Genomic DNA, 26,606 nt, shown 5'->3' with positions numbered 1-26,606 from the left:
ACATACAGGAAGTTCAGATACAAGTCTGAGTTACACACATTAAAAGGACGTTAAGTTAAACGCAAAGGATGTTTGTGTGTGTGTGTGTGTGTGTACGTGTGTGTGGAGTATCTGGAATGTCACGAGTCTATAAAAGTCACAGGGAGTCCATGCTGAACTGGGGGGGCTTCAGACACCCCGGCGCTGGTGAATTACCCCTTCGGGAGTAATATTTAACCAGAGCTTGTCTTCCTAAGGACAAAGAAGATGTGTTCGATACCCTCATGATTCACTTAATGTGAAAAGCAGCTGGCCGGACGCCATTGTTGTTACAGCCCCTTCGGCCAGTCCATATGTGTATTCTCCACATGTTACCTCCCTTCGGGCAGGATGTGGCTCTGCAGCGTCTTTCCCCTGCAAAGGTACGCTTCCCCAGTGTTATCCAAGTTCACTGTGTGGGGTATAATGGAACAGCAGTTGAACTCCCTCTACGCAGGTCTTCCGCCCCAGCAGTTGGGGGTCTGAGAGTCTTGCGTAGGGAGCTGGATCTGGCAGCAACCGTCGTGTTTTCCATGGGATCCCAATTACGTCGTCACGTCGACGTTACGTCGAACGTGAGTGACTGAAAGGGAACGTGTCGGTTACTGATGTAACCCTCGTTCCCTGAAGGAGGGAACGGGAGACGTAATGTCCCGTCGCCACCGTTGCTGACCATCGCTGCATGGCCGACACAAATCTCGGCTCCTCAGCGAAAAACAATGTGTGCGTGCGCCCGCTTCCTGTTTATACCCGCGCTGTGGGGCGGGGGCGCGTGACGCGATTCACGCACGCCAGCGTTCATTGGCTCGCTCTGTAGACACTCGAAGTTGATAGGGCTCCCTGAAGTGATCCAAATTACGTCGTCACGTCGACGTTACGTCTCCCGTTCCCTCCTTCAGGGAACGAGGGTTACATCAGTAACCGAGACGGCTTGCCATAATCACATGTTAGCTAGACACTAAATTATAGACAGACAGCAGTGGTTTCTAGGATCATTCTGAATCACATCGTAATGATTCATAAAACATTTGATTGATTGAGCAACTGATTGAATGGAATTTTATGAGGCGCTTATTCTTATTTTGTTTCTTCCCTTTGTGGTTTTTGCAGTCTTCTAACAGGATTACAGCTACCTTCCATATGAACAGGTTTGTATTTTCATCCCTGCTTAATTAAATTAGCTCATCAATGTTTGATGCCAAAGGTTTTGTTCAGGTTAACTCTGGTAATTTCAAAGCACCATCCAATACAAATCACAATGGGCTTCCTGAAGTCTACCATTTCTTTTATATCAGACTTATCCAGGTTCACCATATACCCCAATGAGGAAATTCACTACAAATAAATTGTGCTCGCTAATATCATTGTTTATTTGCATGCACATCTGTCTGTATTGTTTTAGTACCTGATCCACTAAAGGAATTATGTAAATCAGGTAATTAGTGTGGAATGCAATTTGCTTGGTGCAATTCCCTAGCTTGCAGGCAGGTTCTGATTATTAGGCTGTGAAGGATGCACCAGACTCCCATAATCTGGCATACTTTAATTGAAGTGTTAAGCATCAATATATTGGTGACCTCTGAATCCTCTCTTTGACATGCTGAAAGTGCACTGCACATCTAGATACACTACAGTTTAAAAGTTTGGGGTCAGTATTTTTTTTTTCTTATTATTTTCATTCTGCAAAAATGATTGTAAAGACAAAAATGTCTACTTCAAATACATGCTTTTCTTTTGAACCTTCGATTCTCCAAAGAAAGAATCCTGAAAAAAAGTATCACATGTTCCACAAAAATACTAAAAGCACCAAAAAATTTAAAAAAGCAAATAAAAATTTCTTGAGCACCAAATCAGGATATCAGAATGATTTCTGAATCAATGAAAAAGCAAAAAAACAACAACAACAACAACAAAAAAAAAAAACAGCTTTGCCATTATATATCACATATAATATATATATTTTTTATTTTAAACTGTAATTGTAACATCTTGGTCATTGTTGAAAGCACACGCAATGAAGATTAGGGTAAAACACAAACTTTATGGGTTAAGTTTAGGCAGAACAGAAACAACCACATCTAAAGCCTGCAGGGTTGCCAACTTTTCAGTTTAGCTCGGAGTGAGACTTCTTCGACGGGGGGGGGGGGGGGGGGGGGGGCACTTGTGCTTTTAGGGGGCACACATTTAACATTCATCTTAACCTATTTTCAGTATTATTTCAAGTCATTTTTCACCATGTCATGCATGACTGCAATCTCTAGAAAAAGCTAATAAATAATATTAGCTAAGCTAATAAAACAATTTCAATTCAAATGAATGTTTCATTATGTTTAATTGTAGTGTGATATAATGATCAATAATAACACATTTTTAGCATCTAAGCACATCTAGGCACTTTTTTACACCTGGGGTGGGCGATATGGCAATAATATCACAATTTTTGTTTTGTTTTTCAGAAAAAAATCACGATTTTATCATGATTCTTTTTCATGTTGGTTTTACTATTTTGCATGTGACTGAGCATTACAGCCAAACTAATGTCCCTATTTTAAAAACAAAGCCTTATAACAAAATATAGGTAACAAAATATAAAATAAAAAAGAATGGCAGACATTTAGGTCAAAGTGGCGAAGCTAAAATCTTTGTCACTATTTTCTTTGTTATTAAAAATTAAGAACAGAGATACATATTACACATACACAACTTAATATACAAATGAAATAAACAGTGCTTTATTTTTTCAGCTATAGGTGTATTTAACAGTAGAATTGAAGAAAGTAATTAAATGGACAAATATGAAAATAAAACACAACAGACTTAAAGTTCTCAGTCAAGAGCAGTGAATGATTTCCTCTGTGTGTTTTGTTGTTTTATTAACATTAACGGCATAGTTCTCCCCCCAAAAAGTCATAATTTACTCTCTTAAGTTGTTTTAAACCTGAATAAGTTTCTTTCTTCTGTTGAAAATAAACGTTATTTGAAAGAATGTCAGTAACCAAACAGTTGATGTACCCCTGTGACTTCCATAGTATATTTTTTTCCTACTATGTATGTCAATGGGGACCAGCAACTGTTTGGTTTTGGGTGAACTATCTCTTTAAGAACAAGCGGCAGCATGTTTATTATTAGGGATACTGTCTCTGTAAGAACTGCACGCGACGCGTCTAATATACACGCATATATATATGACAAGCAGATTTTAATTAATTTTCTCTGTTTGCTTTCACTTTAGACATAACCAACTTTGTTTATGTAAACATTGTCTGTATTTGACAGTATTAGCGCAATATTAGACTCACAAGATAACTTAGTCCAGTAACAGGCTTTTAGTGCATGTGCGCGTCGAGTGTACGCGCTCAGTAAAGCGCATATTTGAACAGCGCATCAGCAGCGAATGACATGTTTAACCGGCAAGGCTTTAAAGCACATGCAAATAATGAACTTTTGTGAACTGCAGTGTCCCGTTCCTCTGCGTTAACATTTGATGTGAATATACGTCGTGCTGCAGTGTAGACTATAGATGAAGGCGCCGCAACTGATAAAATGCGCAGTTGTAAGACTTTCCCTCTCTGCCGTGCGTGCGCGCGCTATCGGTTGGTTTGGACGACAGTCTCGCATGCGTGCTCGCTCTAGGTTCTGGGAGATTTTTAACTAATTTGCGCCATAACTAGTGGTCCATCCAGTAGTTAAGAGCCTGAATTGTTTATAGTAATTCTGAAATTTAGTGCACATGAGTGAAAAAAAAATAGAGCACAGAAGAATGTCTATTTTTGCGTGAGATTTCTTTGTTGAGCGTGAGAGCGTGAGATTGAGGCTGAATGCGTGACTGTCACGCGAGATGCGTGAGAGTTGGCAACCCTGAGCCTGGTTCACACGGGACGATTTTAAAATTGTCGGACGATTTTCCAAACCTGAGAGACCCCACACACGGCGATAAAAAAATCACGGGTCTAACAGTTTTGGTCGTACAGTGTGTGGTGCGCAGCCACACGGCAAAATCAACACATCACACACGAACCGATTTGATTCCCGAGCATTCCCAGGTCAGACGGGAAATCTCGCAAAATCCCTCGAGATCAAACGTGACTTCAGAATAAACAATCATGGCGGACGAAGAGGATGCAGTGGCGATAGTTTGTAGTTTGTTTTTAACCGAAAAAAAAAAACCGTTATTGGTTATATAAACAAGTTGGTCCTCCATCTCCGACGTCCACCGGACTTTCTGGTGCGCCATGCCGCCGGCTGTTTTGATTTTGTTTCCCAGTGCTTCCTCACCGCCTCGTCACCTCGCTTTCTGATTGGCTACATGCCACAGTCCACAGGCTGCGTGCTCGTTTGTCCCTGGGTGACACCACACACGAGGAGAAATCGGGCCAAAAAAATCCAACATGTTGGATATCCCCGATTTGAGATCGGAGCGGTTCCGACGTGTTTCCGAGCAGACGAGAGCAGTCTTAACATACCACACACGGCAGGAATATCTGATCAAATTATTTTAAGATAATCGGAGCATCCTTAAGATCGTCGGAAGGGGTGAATCGGGGCTAAAATCTGCCTAATTATCCTGCCGTGTGAACCAGGCTTAACATTAATGAAAACCAACAAGGGACTGAACAATTAAAACAGGGAGTATGAATACACAATGAAATGAGGGAACTAACTAGACACAGTTGGAGGAAGATTAACTAATCAGGGACCAGTGATGCGCGGGTTGATCCGAAATGAGCGGGTGCCTGCGGTCACCCGCGGTTACCCGCGGTTACGAGTCATCCAAAAATATTTTTTATGATATTCGGGTCGCGGTCGGTCGGGTCGTTTGAAATAAAGATGCCAATTAAACCTTTGTAATTTATATAGTACTATAGAGAGCATATGAGCGGAGTGGAGCGGTGAGAATCTTCGCTCATCGCTGACGGAACTGTCCACCCCTCCGCTCCCCCGCTCAAAGCTACATCAGGCCGCTCCGCTCATTATCGCTCAGCGCTCAACGCAGTTTGATCCGCGCTCCACTCAAATCGCCCCCCGCTCGCTCCAAAAAGGAAAAAAAAAAAATCTACATGTAGCCTATATCACTGTTAGCTTAGACCACAGCCTTACCTCCTAAAGAACTAATGAGCAACAACAACATTTTTCAAATAGAAATGTTTTATTTCAAATTACAAATGTAAGAAGGAATATAGCCTACACAAAGTCCTGTAAAATTAAACGAATAAATGGGCCTAATAATATAAATAACAATTATATAAACAAAAATATAGCCTACATAAAAATTTTAAAAGTAAATTTACTATTAGGCCAGAATTTTGGATAAGTTAACTTTTGTGCAACGTGCACGATTAAAATTTAAATGGGCTTATATCCATTGTACACACAAACTGCAGTAAAATAAAACGAATAAATGGGCCTAATAATATAAATAAAATTTATATAAACAAAAATATAAAATAAATATACATAAACGTTTTGAAAGTAGGCCTAGGCTAAATTAACTATTAGGACAACATTCTTATAACTGAACTTTTGCGCAGCGCGCAGGATTAAAATTTAAATGGGCTTGTATCAATTGTTAGAATTTTACGCTATATTTATGTCACCGGGTGAAAACCTGGCAAATCCAAAAAATTCCTCATTGGTCCTAAATCTGGCTCTGTTGGGTGTTGGCCATAACGAGCGCCAGCTGAAGCAAATCAGCTGCGCTTCATTGAAGCACGTGCTCAGGAAAAGGAGCATAAAAAGGGAGTGTTTGAGCAGTGTGAAGGACGGGCAGGCAGCAGTGTGTGTTCTGACAGCGGCGGGGAAATAAGAAGGCTGAAGGTTTAATGCCGGATCGGGGTTCTACTGTGAGATTCCCCGAGGCATGCTCATTTAGTGAGTTTTTCCGAGGAAAACATGAACAGCAACGCAATGAAGTAAGTGAGAAGATTATACAGAAGAAAAGGGAGTGACTGGCAGAAGTGAAAGAGGAAACCACTGCCGGATATTGAGTGACTCACCGGGGAAAAGTTAAGTGCACCTTTCTGTTGATTACCTGTTGAGAAAACCCCATTTGAAGATTGACCATTCACCAGTGTGCAACTAACCTTTGTTGCGGGCAGTGTGTGTGATCTTGTTGGCAGAACGAAGCGGAGTAACTGGAACAGCTGGGAGGATCGCTGATGTGTTCATGCTGATCTTCTGAAACCATTATTTCTTGAGTCATCCACCCTACAGAGAGAGGAGAAACGAGTCGATTAATCACTGTGGAGATGAAGTGAGTTTGCAGTGTCTGAAAGAGTGAAGTGCACACGTGTGAAGATTTACAAGAGTGATTTATGCACAAGTGTGGTGAGATCAAACGACTGCGTTCTTCTGAAACTTTGATGGATGAATATTGACTTATGACTGTGAAGATTCCTTCAAATTGATCTGTCTAAAGCTGTGTCCAGGTTCCCACTTGAGTGTACGGTGTGGAGGGAAAGAGCTCAACGTACCCCGAGTACCACACTTCACGAGCACTCTCTCTCACGTCCACGAAAGCCCAGTCTCACGAACTCTCCCAACGACGCCGCTCTGTTACGCACGGAACGAGAGCAAAGGCGGGTAAATTACCACAGTCCTGTCTCACTTGTTATTGCCTGATCTACCGTCACTGTCTGTCCTTCAGAAGAGGTGAGGAAGCTGCTGTCATTCGATCGGCTGTTCTATGAACACGTCCACAAGCCGAGTCTGAGCACCGTCACTGTCTGTCCCTCAGAAGAGAAGAGGTGAGGAAGCTGCTGTCATTCGATCGGCTGTTCCATGGACACGTCCACAAGCCGAGTCTGAGCACCGTCACTGTCTGTCCCTCAGAAGAGGTGAGGAAGCTGCTGTCATTCGATCGGCTGTTCTATGAACACGTCCACAAGCCGAATCTGAGCACCGTCACTGTCTGTCCCTCAGAAGAGGTGGGGAAGCTGCTGTTCATTCGATCGGCTGTCCTAAGAACATCTCCACGAGCCGAATACTTACCTGTTCTGTCCGTGGGGAAATCTGAAGGCGAGCAGAAGCCTCTGTCCATCCTACAAGCACATTCTGACGAGTCGAAGGAACGAGAAGAAATTACTGTCTGTCCCTCAAGCACCTTTCTGACGAGTCGAACAGACGAGAAGAAGCCATTGTCCCACCCACGAGTCAGTAGAGAAGAGGAATATCCCTCCCCCAGCTCCTCTTCCCAAACCGGGGTCCAGCCACGAACATTCTCAGCACTGTTTTTATTCTTTTAAATTAATAAAAACCTACCTTTAGAAGTCATTCTGTTGTCCGCCTCTTGGTGTCCTCTGGTGTCTGCTCCTCCGGAGTGTGGTAATTGTCCCTCGGCCCTAACATCGGTTACATTTAATTTAGGCTACACTTTGTTACAAGTTACCGTATTCAATTTGCTAACCTTTTGCTTTCTTCCAAGCGTGTTCACATAGCACACTGCATGTTTTCGAGAGATGTGTCTTTTTAAATTCCAAAATTAATCTTTACTGACTGAAACGATGTCTCCACATTCGTTTTCTTCTACCACATTATAGTTAGTTTTACACCTGTATGACTTCTTATTTTCCTTTTTGAAGTAGCCTACTTTTTGAACTCCATTACTGAGCCGAGTTTTGACTGAAAATAGAATCCATCTTGCAGTCATCAACAGTAGACTGAGTCAGGCTTGACTGAGCATGCTTCAGAATCTTGGTGTGCGCGGAGTGAAATTGGAGTGGGAAATAGGGCGACGCTCCATCCTTTTAAAAATGCCGCTCTGCGCTCTGTCCAAGATCCGCCCGCTTGCTCCCGCTCCACTCCGCTCACATGCAATTTTCTTTTAAATACATAGGCCTACACTTTATTAGCTGAATAACTGGCGCGAAGATGACGCACGAGCTCAGTCTGCAGATAGAGATGGAGGCGGCAAGAGAAAAGGTGAAGACTGGGGAGTGGAAGCTCCGCAAATACACAAACAGAAAGAGCAAAGTTGCCGAAATAATGAAAGATGATGACCAAAGTGCTGGCTTTGTCATGTGTACTTCTTGCTATGCATTTACTACTTTTAAAAAATGCGGGTCAGGAAGTGGGTCGGGTACAATATTTTCGTTCTTTTTTTTGCGGTCCGAGTTGCGGGCGGGTTAGTTGAAAACGTCGGTCGGGTGCGGGTTGTTTATACATTGACCCGCGCATCACTGTCAGGGACTAACGAGAACAGGTGCAGACTAGAAATAACATAATTGTGACAATAATACTGTTTTTATTGTATTTTTGTTGACCATAAGAGACTACTTAAAAAAAAATATATATATATATTAAAACATCTTCCAGTCTCAAACCATTGAATATAATGCTCTTGGATAACCATTTAATTTATTATTGCTGCTATAATTTGAAAATTCACACAAGAAATTATGTTTATAGTCTGCTGCTTGTGTCCGTTAATAGCATTAAATTACGTGAATTTATTTTTATTTTTTTTCAATGTTGAACGTTTCTGATTCTAACTAACTAACTCACAAACTAACTATAGCGGTAACCATAGTGACAGTATCAAACATGCTGACGTCCATAAAACCGTGAAGTTTTACCATGATTGACAGCACATAATTAAATAAATAATTCCAATTGAGGCATGAATTTATACATTAGATATGTTATCCAAATAACCAACAATGGCATTAATTGCTTTGTAACCGGTTGCAGAGAGTATGTTTGAGCTGCGCGTCTTGCAGCCTCGGCAGCTCGTAAAAAGCAGAATGCTGTATGAAAGCAGCAGTATTAAGCACAAAATATGGGACTGACAACCATATTCTAGTGCTGTGTAAAAAATCACTATAATAGTCCAAATGCTTACGCTGCCGTCTTTTCGTTTTGAGGTAGAAAAGCCTCTGGATGTTTTCTTTTTAGATGCTCTTGTGAGTATGCAGAGCACCATTCACATCATTCAGTCTCTGTTTAAAAATCTCCACACTTTAGATCAGGATTTTTGTAATAACCACTGAGTTTCAGCATGCCAGGGAGCCGAATCAACGCATTCCATGCAAATCGACTAATTTACGTAATCACAACGTAGGCACAAGTCACACAAAACTTTAATGATGGTTTTGGGAGGAATGTGTCACAACACACAATGCATCACACTCTGCTGCGTATGGGGCTGTGGGTATGTGTGCACTGTTTAACTGGGGAAGTGATGGAACCAGGATAAACTGGGATGACGACAAGCCGTCGATGTGATGCTGGGAAATCATGGGTCCGGCCATTCATGTTGACGTGAATTTGACAAGTGCCACATACCTAAACATTGTTGCAGACCAGGCACACCCCTTCATGACACTGGTGTTCCATGCTGGAAGTGACCTCTTTCAGTAGGATAATACACCTGACACACTGTTCACATTGTTTAGGAATGGTTTGAGGAACATGTAGAGTTCAAGGTGTTGCCCTGGCCTGCAAATTCCCCAGATCTCAATCCAATCGAGGATCTGGGATGTGCTGGTCCAACAAGTTCGATCCATGGCGGCTCCACCTCACAACCTAAAGGACTTGAAGGATCTACTACTAATGTCTTGGTGACAGATACCACAGGACACCTTCAGGGGTCTTGTAGAGTCCATGCCTCGGCGGGTTGGCTCAGTTTTGACAGCACACGGAGGACCAACAGGATATAAGCAGGCCTGCCCCGACTAAATTTTTTTCTAGTCGACTAGTAGTAATTCATTTGAGCCATAGTCGCCTGCCTATAATCACACGTTTATATAAATGTAATTATTTAAATATATACTGGGGGGTGGAATATATAGCCTATTCTGTGGTCAAGCACACGCATAATCTTGCCACTAAGCACTGGAAAAAAGTATGAATTATGAATGTGTCTGGAAAAAATAGCACAGAGATAATTTTAGAGTTTTCTGAGTCAGTGTTGGCTGCAAAGATGAAGTTGACGATGCTGACTCACCATCTTCAGTATAGTGGACACACCTTTTGAGAGAAATGCACATTTCATACGGATTTACATAATAAGAGTATTTGTTTTCAAATTGGTTCATTTAAAAGTAGACATTTCAAGCTTTTTATAGATATTTTTCTCATGTCTGTGAGGCAAGTAGCCTATACGTTGAGTTTCGGTTCATTTTTGTGACGTGCTCCAGTTCACTGAGGCAGAGACAGAAGAATGTGCAACCTATTTGTTTTCTTTATTTTACAAAAGCACAATGCTGTTATTGTGCGTTTACACAAATAAAAGTAGACCCTGTTAACACTAGACCCTGTTTCAAATGGTGTATTACTCTTGTCTGTATGAGCAAAAAAAAATTATTTTATGATTAAAATTATGAGTTTTTTAGTTGTTTCTGCTGTTATCAGGAAGTGATCGCACCGGTGTCTTCAAGTCCTGCAGTAAGCGTGCTAATAATTTAGTTTCCACATGGAGTGAATTCTTGGATATGCGCCTAATAATAGCCCACATTTATATAGGTTAACGTTAGAGTTAGCGGCCAAGTAAAGTTGCTACTAATTAAGTTTCAAATGATAAGCCATATTTGAGGTCGATGGATGATAGGCGAACATTTGGATATCCTGCCCGACACACTGTAATTACCACAAGGCAATACCAACAATCTGTCCATCACGGACTGCATGATTTTGCCACTTCCTGTGGAGTTTTTTTTTTCCTTTTTTTTCTGAGACTAATACAATTTTGGTCGACTAAGCCTCTTCTTGTCAACTAACATTTAGTCGACTAATAGGTGGCAGCCCTACATATTATACAGGTGGTCATAATGTTTTGTCTCATCGTTGTATATTCCTGCTCTAATGAAGACTGCATCAGTGGTTCCAAACAATGAATAAATGCAAACCAATTATATTATGGCCCAGGGGTCTTGTCCTTGTGTTCAGGGACCGAACTGCACCTCTGCCTGCGTGGGTTAGTTTATCACAGCCGTCTACCTCTATTCATCATCCACTTATTGTCACATGATAGACAAACAGGACCTTGGTGTTTTGATTTTGTCCTCATAGTCAAGAAGTGGCTATATATTTTGATTCACCTTTGGACGTGTGGGCTGGTTTCTCTCACTATGACATAAATATTTCAGTGTGTCTGTCAAGGTCTCAGCAAAAGTGATGAATTCATCTCATAAGCCTCTCATCCTCATAGAAATGTTTGTTAAGGAGGCTTTATTTCCCCAGACTCCAATCCTACACTCCATCACAGACATAATTGCACTTTATGAAATGATTACATCAGTCAAGAGCTCAGACTGATGGATTTTCCAACCGCAGGGACCTTGTTTATTTTCTCAACGTCAGAGCAATGAAGTTAGGAATCATGTCATTAACTGAAGACTACAGTGAAGAGCAAATTTATCCTTAATTTCCCTAATGGTTGGCTCACTAATTAATCTGGGAAAACAAGTAAACTAAAGGAATTAAATCTTTGCTCAGCTCGCTATAAATGTACTCTCCATACTATTACCTGTCTAAAATACATATAACTTTGGCAAAAAATAAATAAAATAAAATAAAATAAATAAATAATTTGCATAAGAAATTCACAGCATACCACGGTAACACTTTACTATAGGGTCTCATGCATCTAGTTAAAGCATTAACTAGCATGAAATAAGTTAGTAACAGTTTATTTTACAGTGTCCTTGTTACACATGTGACATGTAGTTACTGTAGAAATGACTATAAATTATGCATAATTACAAGCAACTAACCCTAAACGAAACCATAATCCTAACCCTGGCTTATAGTAAGTACATGTAGTTAATTATTATTACACTGAACTTAAATAAATAACTACACTGTAACACTGTAAAATAAAGTATAACCAATAAGTTGTATTGACCTTTGTGAACTTTAGTTCTTAACTTTAGTAGTTAAAAATGTTCATGTTAGTTCACAGTGCCTTAACTAATGTTAACTTTCTTTTCAAAATGTATTAGTAAATGTTGAGATTATGCTGTAGAAATAATGTACATTGTTAGTACATGTTAGTTAACAAATTAAACTGTATTGTAAAGTCTTACCACCACATTTTCATCCCTTAACAATCAATATGCTGCTGCTAACAACTAGATGACCACATACACATTTAGCTTTTTTCTATTGATCGTTCTGTTTTTGCTTATGTAAACAGAAACACAGATAACCAAATCAGATCGAGGCAAAGTAATTGGCTGTCATTAGCCAGAGTAGATGCCATATTTTATTTGACGTGAACACAAATTAGACCACAAGGGACCAATAGTTTGTTCAATATGTCATATTGTCCAAGGTTGTGTAATTTTCAGAACTCAGTTTTTTTTTTGTCTTTTTTATTGACTATACCTCTAACCCTCACAGCGAGGCTTGTCTCAAATGTAATATGGTGTCAACATTGACTTAGCACTATACACAGGACAAAGAATTTGCACTTCTTAAAAACAAGAAGTGAAAAAAGAAACCATGCTGAAGCCGCTGCCTTTGTGTGGGCAGTGAGAGTCATAACTCAACACATTATTCCCTTTTTCTCCTGATAATTTCCTGTCTGGCCAAAGCTCTCTCTGTTTTGCTGTAGATCATTAAAGCATTACTCTGCCTCAGAAGATTTCGTAATATACCTTCACGTGCAAATGCTGCCTGCAAAGCCATTGCCTGATAGGGCAGCAAGGCAACAAGACAGCTAACTACATTTTTTGGATGCAGCCTCACTCAATAGCTAGAGAATACCCATAATGCACCGTGAGGGTCATGCCAAATTAATTCCCGCGTCTCGCCAGAAGATGGCTCCCACATCTGAATCATCTTTCCATCCATTATCCAAACCTCTGGTCCAATGTGGGTACAGAGTAACATCATACAGGTATATCAATTCATTTTTAATTGATTATTAAATTGTTTAATTAAGGTTTATACATACTAGTTTCCATGACAGAGTTCAAGCTAAACATTATCATTACTACTGATGCTGACAGTTTGTTCAGTTTCAAATGATTATTAAACAGCAAGCACAAACTATGCAAAAGTGGCAGCCCTTCTGGCGCACTCAGTGTCCAAATTTGCTCATTCACTCCTTCAAGTGGACTATATTAGTGGAGTAATGTAGGGAATAGTGACTGATTTCAAACACAGCTTACACTCTCAGAAAATAATGTGCATAATGTCACGTAAAGATGAGGATGCAAATGCAAGTAACAAATGTAGATTTATTTACACAAATAAACCCAAACCAGAAATCCAGGATAACAGGTAACAACGACATGAAGCAGAGGCAGGTAACAATGACAATGATCCGACAGTTAACAAAACAAGAGACAATGCTTATATAGACAGATCTAAATGAATAACAGGTGTGCCGGTGCTGATGAGGTAGTAATCAGTTGATCAGTCCAGGTGATGACAATCAGCACAAAAACATACACACAAGAACGGACCACGGTTAGCCAACCATGACAGTACCCCTTCCTCTAAGGAGTGGCTTCCAGACACTCCATACCGAACAGAAACAAGAGTCCAGGTGGGAGGAGGAACGGAGGTGGACCTGGGGGAGGGACGGGCCAGGAAGCCAGACTGGAACCGGAATCCAAGGGGGCGCTGGAGGCAACAGGAACCTGGGTAGAAGGAGAGACAGAGAGACAGGATACACGGAAGGCCTCATGGCCAGGTTAAAGGGTTCAATATTCGCCATCTTGGGTGAGGCAGAGAGTTCAAAGAGCTTGGGATCGGCCATCTTGGGCCAGGCAGAGAGTTCAAAGAGTTCGAGATCGGCTATCTTGGGCCAGGCAAAGTATTCAAAGAGTTCGAGATCGGCCATCTTGGGTAGAGCAGAGAGACTAGGGAACTCAGGAACGGTCATATTGGCTAAGGCCAAGAGTCGATGGAGCTTGGGAACGGTCATGTTGGCTGACCTATAGGGCACAGGAAACTCAAAGGCGACCATCTCAGCTTTGACAAGACTCTCAGGAAATACAGATACATGCCTTATGGTCAGGACAGGGAATTCAGAAAACTCAGGTTCAGCCAACTTGGTCGGAACAGGAAGCTCAGGGGACTCGGATTTGGACCTTTCAGCCATGACAGGAACTGCCATCTCGTGAACAGACTCGGACGATTCAGCAGCCATCTCGTGAACAGACTCGGACGATTCAGCAGCCATCTCGTGAACAGACTCGGACAATTCAGAAGCCATCTCGTGAACAGACTCGGACGATTCAGCAGCCATCTCGTGAACAGACTCGGACGATTCAGCAGCCATCTCGTGAACAGACTCGGACGATTCAGCAGCCATCTCGTGAACAGACTCGGACGATTCAGCCATCTCGTGAACAGACTCAGACGATTCAGCCATCTCGTGAACAGACTCAGTCGATTCAGCAATCTCGTGAACAGACTCAGACGATTCAGCCATCTCGTGAACAGACTCGGGCATGGCGACGGCCATCTTGGGAACTGGATCAAGCATGGCGGCGGTCATCTTAGGAACTGGATCGAGCATGGCGACGGCCATCTTGGGCACTGGTTCGGGCAAAAGCTCATGCAGGCTTGGCTCTACAGCCTGCATAGCTTGGTGCTCACTACTCCCCCCAAAAAAATTATTAAGGTGAGACCTCCTCCTCGATCTCATCTCTAAGGAAGGGAAATCCGCTCCCACACCATCGAAAACCCTACTCATCTCGGTCGACAACGCTTGAAACGAAACACAGCATGGGTGCCGGTTCTCCCATATAGCAGTTCCCCACAATGCCGCTCGACCAGTGAGCAGAGTCAATACAAACGCCTAGTGATGTGACATTTGAACCGAGGCGTCGGAGCTTGTGTCGAGAAAATATGGGCGTGCCAGATGAAGCCGTGATTCGAGGCTTGTGTTGTTAACGTGAAAATCACGTGACTGATGACAAACGAGGCCTCGGTTTGTGTGGATACGTCATCGGTTTGGTCTGAGTGTCGCTTCCGGATAAAAGGCGGTTCGAAACTCGTGCCACCTTGTGGGTGTTGCAGGAGTAGTAGAAGCAGTTGTAGTAGTGTTAAAGAGTCAGAGAGTTAGATAACTATCATTGTCATTGTCGTTATCGTGTCATATATGTGTTAGGGCTGTATATTATTACATTATCAGGTTAGAATAGTTATAGTATATTGTTATTATTAATTATAGTAGGCTTAGCTATATTATTGTCTTGTTATATTAATTAGATACGATTATTTGGATTGCTCTGGATTTTTTTATTTGGATTGTCCTTTTGGATTTGTTTGCTTTTTGTGACTCTTCCTTTTTCCTGGTAATGGAGCCAGCAAGAAAGAGGGAATCCTCCCCTGTCTGGGGCTGGGCTCAACAGAAGCATCAGTATCCTCATTTATACCAGCTGGCACTGGCATTTTTTAAATAAGTGTGTAACCCCAACACACTTGAAATAATTCTGTTTCTCAATAAAAATCGATTGTAATCCTTCCTTCCAGACTATTCTGTTGCAGTTTACTTTATTACACTCCCTCCAACATAAGCACTGCACTCAACACAGTGTCACTGTTGTTGTTCATACTGTCACTATCCAAACAATTAATGAATATTTAATTAACTGTGTGTGTGACTCTGCACAAGTAAATTCAGACAGAGAAAGATACATATTTTATATTATACACAGTAATGGACAAATGTCTGTTCATGTATTTTTATTATTGCAAATGAAAGGTTACATACATCAACAGCGAGTACAAGATAAATAAATAAATACATATTTTTATTTATACAAATATTTTTATAAAATATATATATTTTTATAAAAATATATATTTTGTTTAAAATTGGGGGTGGGGGGGGGGGGGGGGGGGGGGACACTGGTTCAGAATGAATGAATTTGTCTGCTATTTCTTTGCACAGTAGCTAGGTGTCACTAGTGAGCAATGCTGAATGAAGCTTCGAGTAATGAACCTTTGGCTGAAGCAATGGGCTGCGAGGTATCAGTGGTTCAGGAAGCCTCATTTTGCCATCACTACAAACACCACTTTAGAGTTCTCCTTCTCGAACATGCTGGGTTGCCTGGACAAATACATATCACACTGATTAATAAAGTCTTTGCAAACGTTGGGCTCACCCGCATATCTCTCCGGGATAAGTAGGTTCGTCTCCGTTCGATCATTCGACTCCGTAGGTGTGAGAGGAACTGGTGGTATGGATGTCACAGTAGAACTCTTCAGAGCCTGGATCTGTCGCGCCAGTTCCTCCATCTGTGTCGCCAGTGCCTGTGCTGCGCGTCTCATCTCGGCGTCTCTCTCCCGACACTGTTCTCTGCGAGAGGCGTCGAGATTAATAAACTTCAAGAGAGCCGCGGTACTTGCTTCATCCATGTTTGTTCGGATCATTCTGTCACGTAAAGATGAGGATGCAAATGCAAGTAACAAATGTAGATTTATTTACACAAATAAACCCAAACCAGAAATCCAGGATAACAGGTAACAATGACAATGATCCGACAGTTAACAAAACAAGAGACAATGCTTATATAGACAGATCTAAATGAATAACAGGTGTGCCGGTGCTGATGAGGTAGTAATCAGTTGATCAGTCCAGGTGATGACAATCAGCACAAAAACATACACACACGAACGGACCACAGTTAGCCAACCGTGACACATAATTGTACCTTTAGGGGTACAATGGCTTGTCACTGGGGCTGTACCCTCAAGGGAACACTATTGTACCTTAACCTTTAAAAGAAACGGTACATATATGTACCTTTTAATGCTTTTTGATCCTCAAAAAGGTACATAGGCCTATATGTACCTTGAGGTCCAATAATAAGCCCATGGGGTATGTTAGTGTAGATTGTACCTTGGGGGACATAAATGGACTCCTACTGTACCCCTATTTCTGACAGTGTATGTTCTTAAATCAGAAATAAACTCTTTTCTTTTTCTTTTTTTCTACAGCCTTTGTGGAGTGATGGAGATTTACCATCGTTTAACTTCATCACACCCCCAACGTCAGCAGTTGCAAATCTCCGTGGGAGTCGCCTCCCTGATGATGTGAGAAGCAATTATTGCGTAAATTGAGACAAAACTGCAGGAGAACTGTTGATAGGAGCCGCTGCAAGTGTCTGAGAGGAGTTGGAGAAGGCCATGGGAGGTGACTCCCACAGTCTCATGACGACAAGTTGCATGAGGATGTTAAATGCCCTGGAATTTATACCATTCTAGAACTGATGGAGTCACTTGGAAAAATAGCAAAACGCCTGCAATAAATGGAAAAGCAGACGCTCTAAGAATACAAGTTGTCTTAGATGACTGAGAATCATTATACAATAATTCTGCAATGTTCAAGATGCTGGGGAATGAAAATACTGTAATTGATAATACATGCTCAATGCATATGAAGTTGAACATCGATTAGACACCATTTAGTCACTGACTTGAAACAACTTTCGAAATATACAGTTACAGTGTAGAATTATACAGGCTTATTCATTTGTCTAAAGCTATGAAAGAAAGTGTCAGTTTCATCTTTGCATGGCCAGCTGTTGATGGCTATACGGCCATTAGAATAATTAGATAATGAGATTGCCTGGTAGATCAATAAAATATGATTAGCATTAGTGCCACGGGTGTTCTATGTGAAACTAAACTGAAAATCAGTCATCTTCATATTAATTTATGCCCAACAGGTTGCGCCAGATGCCCGGAAAGACAGCTAAACTGTTCAGTGTGTTACTGAAGCAAAGGAAGCTCTTATGTTTCATTGCAGATTATTGATGCTTCCGGTCAGGCCTGAAACAATGCATCAGAATCCAGGTTTATATCATGATGTTAAATTGGCTATTTAGGTCAGAGGAGTGTGATTAAAGTGAATAAATTAAAATAAATTATACAATATGGGGATTCGGCAAGAGATTACACTTCTTGAACAGCAATCGACTGTGCTCATTTTAACATGCATGTGATTTCCTTTAGTATTTTCTGGTCGTATTTACCAGCAGTAGCTTTCTTCAGGCTGTGATTCTACTTGAAGAGTATTTTACGTAAATCCACTGTTGCTCTGTGCTAATTCACCTGTGAAATACAAGACATATTGGTCAGGACTGCAGACAGATATTTCAGAGCTGACCTCTTCATCACCTTGCATTTTCTCACACTGTCCAATGACATACACATGCTCACTCACTTCATATCTTGTCATGGGGAAACACACATCAGAAGTGCAGTAAGAGATTTACTAAGAAATGCTGTTGAAAGTGGATCGGGCCGAGCAGCACAATACACTTGTAGCCAATCAGCACTAGGGGGCATGTCCACTTATGATGGGGGAGAAGAGAGAGTGAGCAAGAGGGATATTTGAAGAAAGACTGTAGAAAGAGTGTCACATATGCTGTGTAGATGATCGACAAAAACAAGATGAAGAGGAAATTCTCTTGAAGTCATAAATCCAAAACAGAGAGAGAGCTACTCACACATAACATAGACAATATCCGACAATGAACACAAACAAAACTGAACTTAAGTACATGTGATAACGAGGTAGATAATGAGTGCACAGCAGAACTTAATGAGTGACCAAGACAACAAACAACTAACTCAGGCAGAAGGTGGTGAAACACAAAATCCAAACAAACAGAACTGTGACAGAACGCCCCCTCCCAGAAGAGAGGAGCAGGCGTGGAGGATGAGGAGATGGTGAAACAGGCAGAGGATACAGGAGGCGGTTCTGGAGGTGGACGGCTGACCAGGAGGAGGCAGAACAGAAGAGTCCAGAGTGGTGATGACGGTGGAAGGATCCATGGGATGGCCTTGAGCAGGGGCAGGTAGATGATACCCCAGTGCACAACCAGGGCTGCGCTCCACAGCAGCATAGCTGGAGGGAGGGGGCCATGGAATATCACAAGAGCATCAGACATGAAAATATCCAAATGATGTGTCATTAGTAACCCCTTAAATTATCAGTAATTATTTTTTGAAATTTTTATGGAAAAGTGTGTGAAAAATTGTGTTATATGGTCGGTCACAATTTTGAAAGGTGGGATAATGTGTATACTAAAATAACATATTTCTGCATTCATCATATGTATTACATAGCCATATATTTATGTTAACATACTTTACTAACCTTTTGTTTTGGAGCTTCGATTCAGCCATCATCTTCTCATGGTGCAAACAAGAGGTAAACTGCTCTGGTTATGCGACACTAACCACGCACTAACCATGTGACACTGCACATATTTAATTGAGACCCTTTATTTTTTCCATATTTGCCAGAAATGCACTAAGACACCAGTCAGTAAATTTTTTAGAGCTTTATAAATGAAAACATTCTTTAAGGTCACAATTTTAAATGGTTAATATTAGAAAAGCTTTCCAGTGCTGAAGAGAACTAAGCGGGAAGGCCTGAAAACACATGCAGAGGTTGAGTTGTTTCTGCTCCACACACAAATAACTTTGGTTCCCTTTCGAGGGAACTCGCGCTGCGTCGATGACGCTTTGTGAACACGTCTGCGTGATTGTGTCTGAAGCACGTCAACTAGTCCAATGGCGAGAGTGAACGTCACAGGCGGGTGACGTCACGACCAGGAAAGGATAAAAGCACATCCGGTTTGACCGGCGTTAGCTTCTGTGCCTCAGCAAGCACTCTGTGTTAAAAACTGTCTGTCATATTTATTGTTGTCTGCCACAAAATCATACAGCTCAATATCAGTTATATGTAATGGCGTCCAAACAATCATTCAAGTTGTGTGCTTCTCCCTGCCCTCGCTATCTCACGGGTGGGGATACACACAAACTTTGTGTGATGTGTTTGGGAGCAGAGCATGCTCTGTCAGCCTTCGAGGGGGCTGACTGGGAGAATTGTGAGAGGCTGTCGATTCGCACGCTCAGCTCTCGACTGTCACTCTTCGAAGAGGGTGTTCAGGTGAGCATTCCATGTGGTCCGGGCCCCGCTGCTGCCGAGGCAGCCCGGAAGCTCTTACTGTGGGGATAGCAAACGGATCTCACGGTGGGGTTTGAGACTGGCACCGTCCTTTCTCAGCCTCTACCCGTGGGATCCAGTGCTCTCTCTCCGGAGTCAAAAGCCCACCCCGCGGTTCCTTCTGCCCCGGAGGAGAGACCGGTGCTTCAGCTGTTTAGTTCTGAAGAACTAGATGTGCTGAGAGTCGAAATGGGGGAAGATGAATCACCAGCTCTTTCCCCAGTGTATGAGGAGCTGGTGGAGGTATTGTATTGTGCTGTGTCTAAACATTGAACATTGAATGGCCAGCCGAGAAACAAGGCGCTCGTCCCAAATGTCTATTAGATGAGCGCTTTTTAACATCAAGCACAGTACCTCAACCGAGGGGACTTCCATTTTTTCACGACCTCCACAAAAAACTATCAAGGTCGTGGAATAAACCATATTCTGCAAGAGTATTTAGCCCCCAGGTCGACATCTACTCTGATATAAGGGGCTAAAATAATATGGTTATGGGGCGATGCATAAAGTAGAACAGCCACTTGCCAGTTATCTGTCCTCAGCCTCTGCATCGTCCCTGAAGTCCCCAATGCTGCCCACTAAGCCACTAAAAACATCATCCATGCTAATGAGTAAAGCATATACGGCAGTGTCCCTTCAAGAAGTTTGTGATGCAGCGGGCTGGTCGTTGCCGCTCACGTTTGTCAGATTTGACTCATGACTTAGACATGGATACCCCTGGGTCTAGAGTTCTCATGTCGTGACACAGTTTTAACAGTTCTTGGCCGTATGGTGTTAGGGCATTCTCGTTCCCAAAGCGTCAAGGACGCAGCACAAGTTCCCTTGAAAGGGAGTAGGGAACGAGACGCTGCGTCACTTTGCCATACTGCCTACATCCCTGTGATCGACTTACTTCGGCCTTATCGAAGCTAACGGCGGTCATACCGGATGTGCTTTTATCCTTTCCTGGTCGTGACGTCACCCGCCCGTGGCGTTCACTCTCGCCATTGGACTAGTTGACACGTGCTTCAGACGCAATCACGCAGGGGCGTTCCCAAAGCGTCATCGACGCAGCGGATCAAGGGTTACAATCGTAATTTGAGACGTTTTGCTGTTTCACAGAACTAAGATGTGCTGTTGTTGTAATGTTAGCTATAGTAACAGAACAGTTTTGAGTGTTATTGTTGGTCTGGAGCTGGTGAGCTGCTGGTGACCAACCAACTCTTGCTTGTATACTCTTGTGTACAGTATGGTCATATTTTATTCTTCCGTGTCATTTGTTCTTCATCTTCGCTTTATTTTTCACTAAGCAATTTTTTGCTTTGCTTCAGCTATGATAAAGAGACATTGACTCTTGCATTGCATGTCTGTGTGTTTGTTTTTGGGTTGATCAGAAATCGCTTACTGCACCTTTAACTGGACTATGCAGTTGCCTACATTCCATGCAGCACCTAAAAGGAAAATAACGGTTTCAGATATAACTACCTGAAATACCAGAAATATACAGTGAATAAGACACATGTACTTTCCCGTTTTTTTCTTTCTTTTCTTTTTTTTTTCAAATCAGGTTATTTGTACATTAAACTGTGACTGCCTCAAAAAATAGCTTAAAAAAGTGATGAATGTATAGATATAAATATTTCCTGTTTTCTTATGTGTAGGTGCCTTTCTTCTGAGTGATAGTGTTAGAGAGAATCCTCATCCAAATCAATAAGACAATTTCACCAGGCTTATTGTAATTACAATCTGCTTAGAGCCACAGCAATAAGAAGGAAAACACACTTTTCCCCCTCTGCAGCTGCTTAGGGAGTGACTTGATGTGTTTTTTTTAAACTGAAAGCCTAATTGCAGTACCTCACATTCTCCTTTACTCTCTCAATAGATATATTGTTCATAATTAAGACCAAATTACGTGGGAAACTTTAAGGTTGTCAAACATTAGTGGACCATGTTCATAGTTAATGTGATGTACTACACCTGTGTTACTGACGCCTGTGTGAACTTGAGGAGAGCTGACTTCTTACATCCACTAAAATCACCTTGAAACAAGTTGGTTGAAACTAGTTGCAAATCTATTTTGGATGAGTATTGAATTGTTATTGCCTTATAAATAATTAAGGATGAAATCTGGATTTCTTTGAAAGGGGTCCAAACTTCCATTTTTCCTGTTGTCAGCAGACTCAAGCATGTCAGAAACTGAACGCGCATCTGTATACTGTATCCAGTGAGGACAGCGCCAGTGATTATAATAACATTATGTATATGTAATTGCACAATTGCTTCTATTTTCTTTGAAATATGGTTAAAGTGTGCTGGCATTTATGGTGAACTTAAAAACTTTGATCAATTTGATTAAATATGATTAAAAATGTATGTAATGTATTTGTAATCATGAAGCTGCTATTTAGTACATTTAAATTACATTAACTGTAAATGTAATATCGAATAACTTATCAACTAATCAAATACTTTGCATGTAGTATATTAGACAAGACAACACATGCTAATTACAGAGCCTAATTTATAGTGAACACTGAATATGGGAAATTGCCTCCCTCTGAGTTATACATTTTTGTTTTTGTTTATTAAAAATATCTCACATCAGTATAGGATCAGCTGAAGCTGCAGTCAGTAGGCCCTGGATCAGACGTGTAAGAGTAGGCATGTAACTTATTGACTGCATTGAGTGCAGTCGAGACCCGGAGCACTCATCTGAGACCTATCTGCCAAAGTATCCCCGTGCATCTCATCTCCTCCAACCTGACTGCAAAATACTAATCGATAAGTAGAGGCCAACCAAATTAACTATTGCACAGGCACTGGCCAATAATCTGCAAATCCCATGAAACCCCCTGATCTTCAATGTTTTCAAGATGTTGTGCTCAATGAAGCATCAATTTCCATACACTGGAAAGGATGATGGTTACACTTTACAAAAATGTCCCATTAACATTAATGCATTAACTAACATTAATGATTAATACATTTGATTATGGTATTAATTGATGTTTTGTTAATTATTGTTAGTTAATAAAAATACAACAGTTTCAGTATAGTTCATGTTAGCTCAGATCCATTAAAAAATAACCTTTGATATTATTAGTGTATTAGTAAATGTTGAAATAAACATTAACTAAGATTAATAAATGTGTTTGAAGTTTTAATTGTCATTAATGTAGTTAACTAATGTTATCAAATTGAACCTTTTTTGTAAAGTGTTAAACGATTTTTAAAGTTGTAAATAAAACAGATTATTGGAGTACATTTTACATTCAAATACTATTACAGGTTTTCTACTTCAAAATTTCATGTTTATTTGAATGTGTTACTTTCCGTTTCTTTGCAATTGTTTGTGAAATTTACTAGCAATGTCTGTGTAAATTGTTCCCACACTAATTTCCCCCAGTTTTTGTACTGCAAAATGTTACGCTTCATTCAAAGTGTTACTTGCTGTTTCCTTGAAAATGTTTTCTACATCTATTTTTTCCCCTCACGCTTTGCTGTCTGTAGCTCTATCACAATATATTAATATATTTCTTAAATAATGTTATAATTTTTTGTTATAAAAAATACTAAGAAGCATTAGTATACGTATTATATTTAATTTATAATAATTGAAGTATAGCTATTAACTAAAAGGATATACGGTATTGCATAACAGATCATAAATGGATTATGCACTGATAGCTATAGCTAATTTGACCCTAAATTGCAGATTTAAGCTTATGAAACATTAAAATGCATTTCAAATGTATTATTTTATTCTTGGATCAGTTTTCTATGAGATGTAATCCATCTGTAATGCAAATAACCAATGTATGTTATCTAGTTTGCCTTACAGAAATCAGTATTTTTTATGCTATATGTCGGATGTTGTGGTAATCAATTTAAATACCCTTATGATGTTCAATAATGGTGAATTGGTTAATCTTTTTGAATTCTTATGTTTAATCATGTAATGTTTGTCTAATGCAGGGCTGGGTAAGTTACTCTAAAAAAAAAAGTATAATTGATATAGCTACTAATTACGTCTTCAACTGTAATTAGATCAATTACTAGTTACTTTCTTTAAAAAAAATATTGCATTATTTATTAGTAATTACTTTCTAAATCCCATATCAACCTAGACCAGCTAAACAAAAATAGACACAAAACAAGCTATTTTAATTATTTCAAATAAATAATATAAAATTGCATAATTTATTCTTGAACTGACAAAAGTGTTTAAATGTAGGAGGTTACATTAAAAACATAAATTTTAACATTAGACATTGAATTTTGATATTAAATCAACTATTGTTTTATATGGAATTGTTCTATATCCAGAATTGAATAAAAATACATCAGAAGTAACAGAAAAATTAAGAGTAATTACTTTACTTTTTCAAGGGAAAGGTAACTAAATTGCAGTAATTCATTACTTAGTAATGAGTTAAACGCAACACAGGTCAAATGAGTGAAAACCTTCAAATGTCTTTTCAAGGCTAAGTACAACAGGGATGTTAAATGGATTGCTCACTTAGCAGTAGACGTCCCTTTTGGAATGACATGTCATAGAGTGTAACATGTTTCTCCCGGAGGAACATCAGCTGCTAAAGCACACATATGTCCTCTGGGCCACAAGCCATCCAGTAAGACAGATGTTGAATAAAGATGCTGACTAGAATTAAAGCTGCCAGACAGTGCAACATTGCAGGAACTTAATGTGAAAAATAAATTTACCACATAAGTGAAGACCAATAGCATGGTCTACAGAGCCATTGGTATGAGTCACTGTGAGCCATATGACATCTTTTTCAGGAATACCAAAAGACTTTAATCTGACTTCTCATTGGTCCTTATGATATGTCAGATCAGATATTAACAATATTTTGAGAATTGCAGTATAAAACTGAAAAATACCCTGGGGCAATTCACTAAGCATTGTTTATTTGCATACCATCACCTTCCTAAAATAATTGCCTAAGTCATTTTTTGAGAATTTTTTTTGTTTTTTTGCATAAGTCATCCCCTCATGATGCTGGCCACCTCTGGTAAAATCGCCCACATCCTCAGTTGAACAGATCATGCAATTCTACCCCTGTAATATAATGGCCTATGTCAAGAGTCTGACTTAGGCCGTTTTATTTTGCCTAAGTCAAAAGACTTAGGCAATTTGACAAGCTTTTCAAGATGGCAGCTGCATCAAGAAGAACGAAAATCTACTCAACCTCTAAAGTTAGGTTCAGTTTTTTTGTGTTTTCTGAGAAACCTGCAAAAATGACGAGGCGCGCTGGAAGCTGTTTCATGCCAGGGGGGCTGAGGGCTGGGTTGGAAAATATGTGACGTCATTATGTTGTGGCTGACGACAAGACATGAAATTTCTCTGTACTGTATATGTGTTATAGCCATTAAAGAAAACATTTAGTTTCATATTTATGTTTAAATATTATAGGCTAATGTTATTTTTATTTTTATTTAATCAATGTTGATTATGAAAGTGAGCATATGCAGCATGAGAAAGATAAAGATACATCATGAGATGCGCAATATGACTGGAGACATGGAGTGACATGATTTTGACCACTTCATTGAGTTTTGTTTTGTAGAAAGACTATTTTTAAAATATTTTCGTTTTGTATAAATTGGATCTTAATTTTGATCAATGTTTTATCAACCAATTGCCTGTAAATAAGAAGCAAATATAGCAGACAATGTAATAAGGCGCCGGCACGATCACTTGCATTGCACGTGAACTGGAGGGCGCCGAAACTCAGATTGTGCATCACAGATTTGAGAAATATAGGCTATCTATTATAGAAAGCTTGAAATGTCTACTTTTAAACGAAGCTATTCAAAACGAAAAGAAATAGGCTACACCCTGATTATGTAATCCATATAAAATGTGCATTTCACATGCATTTCTCTCTGGCGTTCATGGCGAGTTTGCATCGCCAACTTAATCTTTGCAGCGACACAGAAAACACCGGTTTATTAATAAACAATTAAATGTCTACTTGCTATTTTGACACATTCATACTTTTGCCGGTTCTTTGTGGCAATCTTTATGCAGCCGTGCGCTTGAGTGCTGCTATATTGTGTAGGCCTACACACTCATTATCCTGTATATAGCCTATTTAAGTAATACAATTAATTTAAAGGGGCGATTTGTCCACTAATGGCTTAAATGAACAACTACCAGTCGACTAGAAAAAAACTTTAGTCGGAGGCAGCCCTTATTCCACATATTTTCGAACCAGCAGGCCATTCTGGGTTGAGCGAGCGAAGCGACCCTGAGCGGAAAGAGCGAGCGGAGCGGAATATTCAGAAATGTGCTCTCCGCTCACGTGCTCTGATCGGAACAAAGCATGACAAATTCAAACTTTATTTCATTTTCTCCATAGCTTGAACACTCACTTCATTAGGCATAATAGAGTTAGTTAACGATGTCCATTTATTTATTTTTATTTCACGTTTTTAAAGTACAATATTATGTTAGTCCACAGCCCCCCACTTGGGGGTGCTGATGCTATGACGAGGGGGCTGCAGCCCCCGCAGCACCCCCCTTCCCGCGCTACTGAAAATGACTTAGGCAATTATTTTAGGAAGGTGACGATATGCTGTCTTGCATTTATGCAAATCAAGTAAAACCACAGACATGCCCACAAATTCTGAGCTGAACCAAACTTTCATGGCTTGCAATATTGAGGGT

General features: G+C 40.4%; 2 long non-coding RNA genes across 4 annotated transcripts in view; one reads left to right on the top strand and one right to left on the bottom strand.

The window, feature by feature from the left end:
• LOC309481722 overlaps positions 1-26,606 on the bottom strand; it is a 430,539-nt gene that overhangs the window by 271,729 nt on the left and 132,204 nt on the right. The gene's annotated exons all lie outside the window — the stretch shown is intronic.
• On the top strand, positions 5,814-7,287 carry LOC309481719. Of its 3 annotated transcripts, none has more exons than XR_014200085.1 (3): positions 5,913-5,927; positions 6,135-6,666; positions 6,757-7,287. It is a non-coding gene; the product is annotated as an uncharacterized lncRNA (long non-coding RNA). The 3 variants fall into 3 exon arrangements; XR_014200086.1 differs by having other exon boundaries at positions 6,135-6,761; positions 6,937-7,287; XR_014200084.1 differs by having other exon boundaries at positions 5,814-5,927; positions 6,135-7,287.

The sequence above is a fragment of the Leuciscus leuciscus genome (genome assembly GCF_965113295.1).
Source record: "Leuciscus leuciscus genome assembly, chromosome: 19".
NCBI classification, from domain to species: Eukaryota; Metazoa; Chordata; class Actinopteri; order Cypriniformes; family Leuciscidae; genus Leuciscus; species Leuciscus leuciscus.
This window is presented reverse-complemented; position numbering and strand designations above follow the sequence as displayed.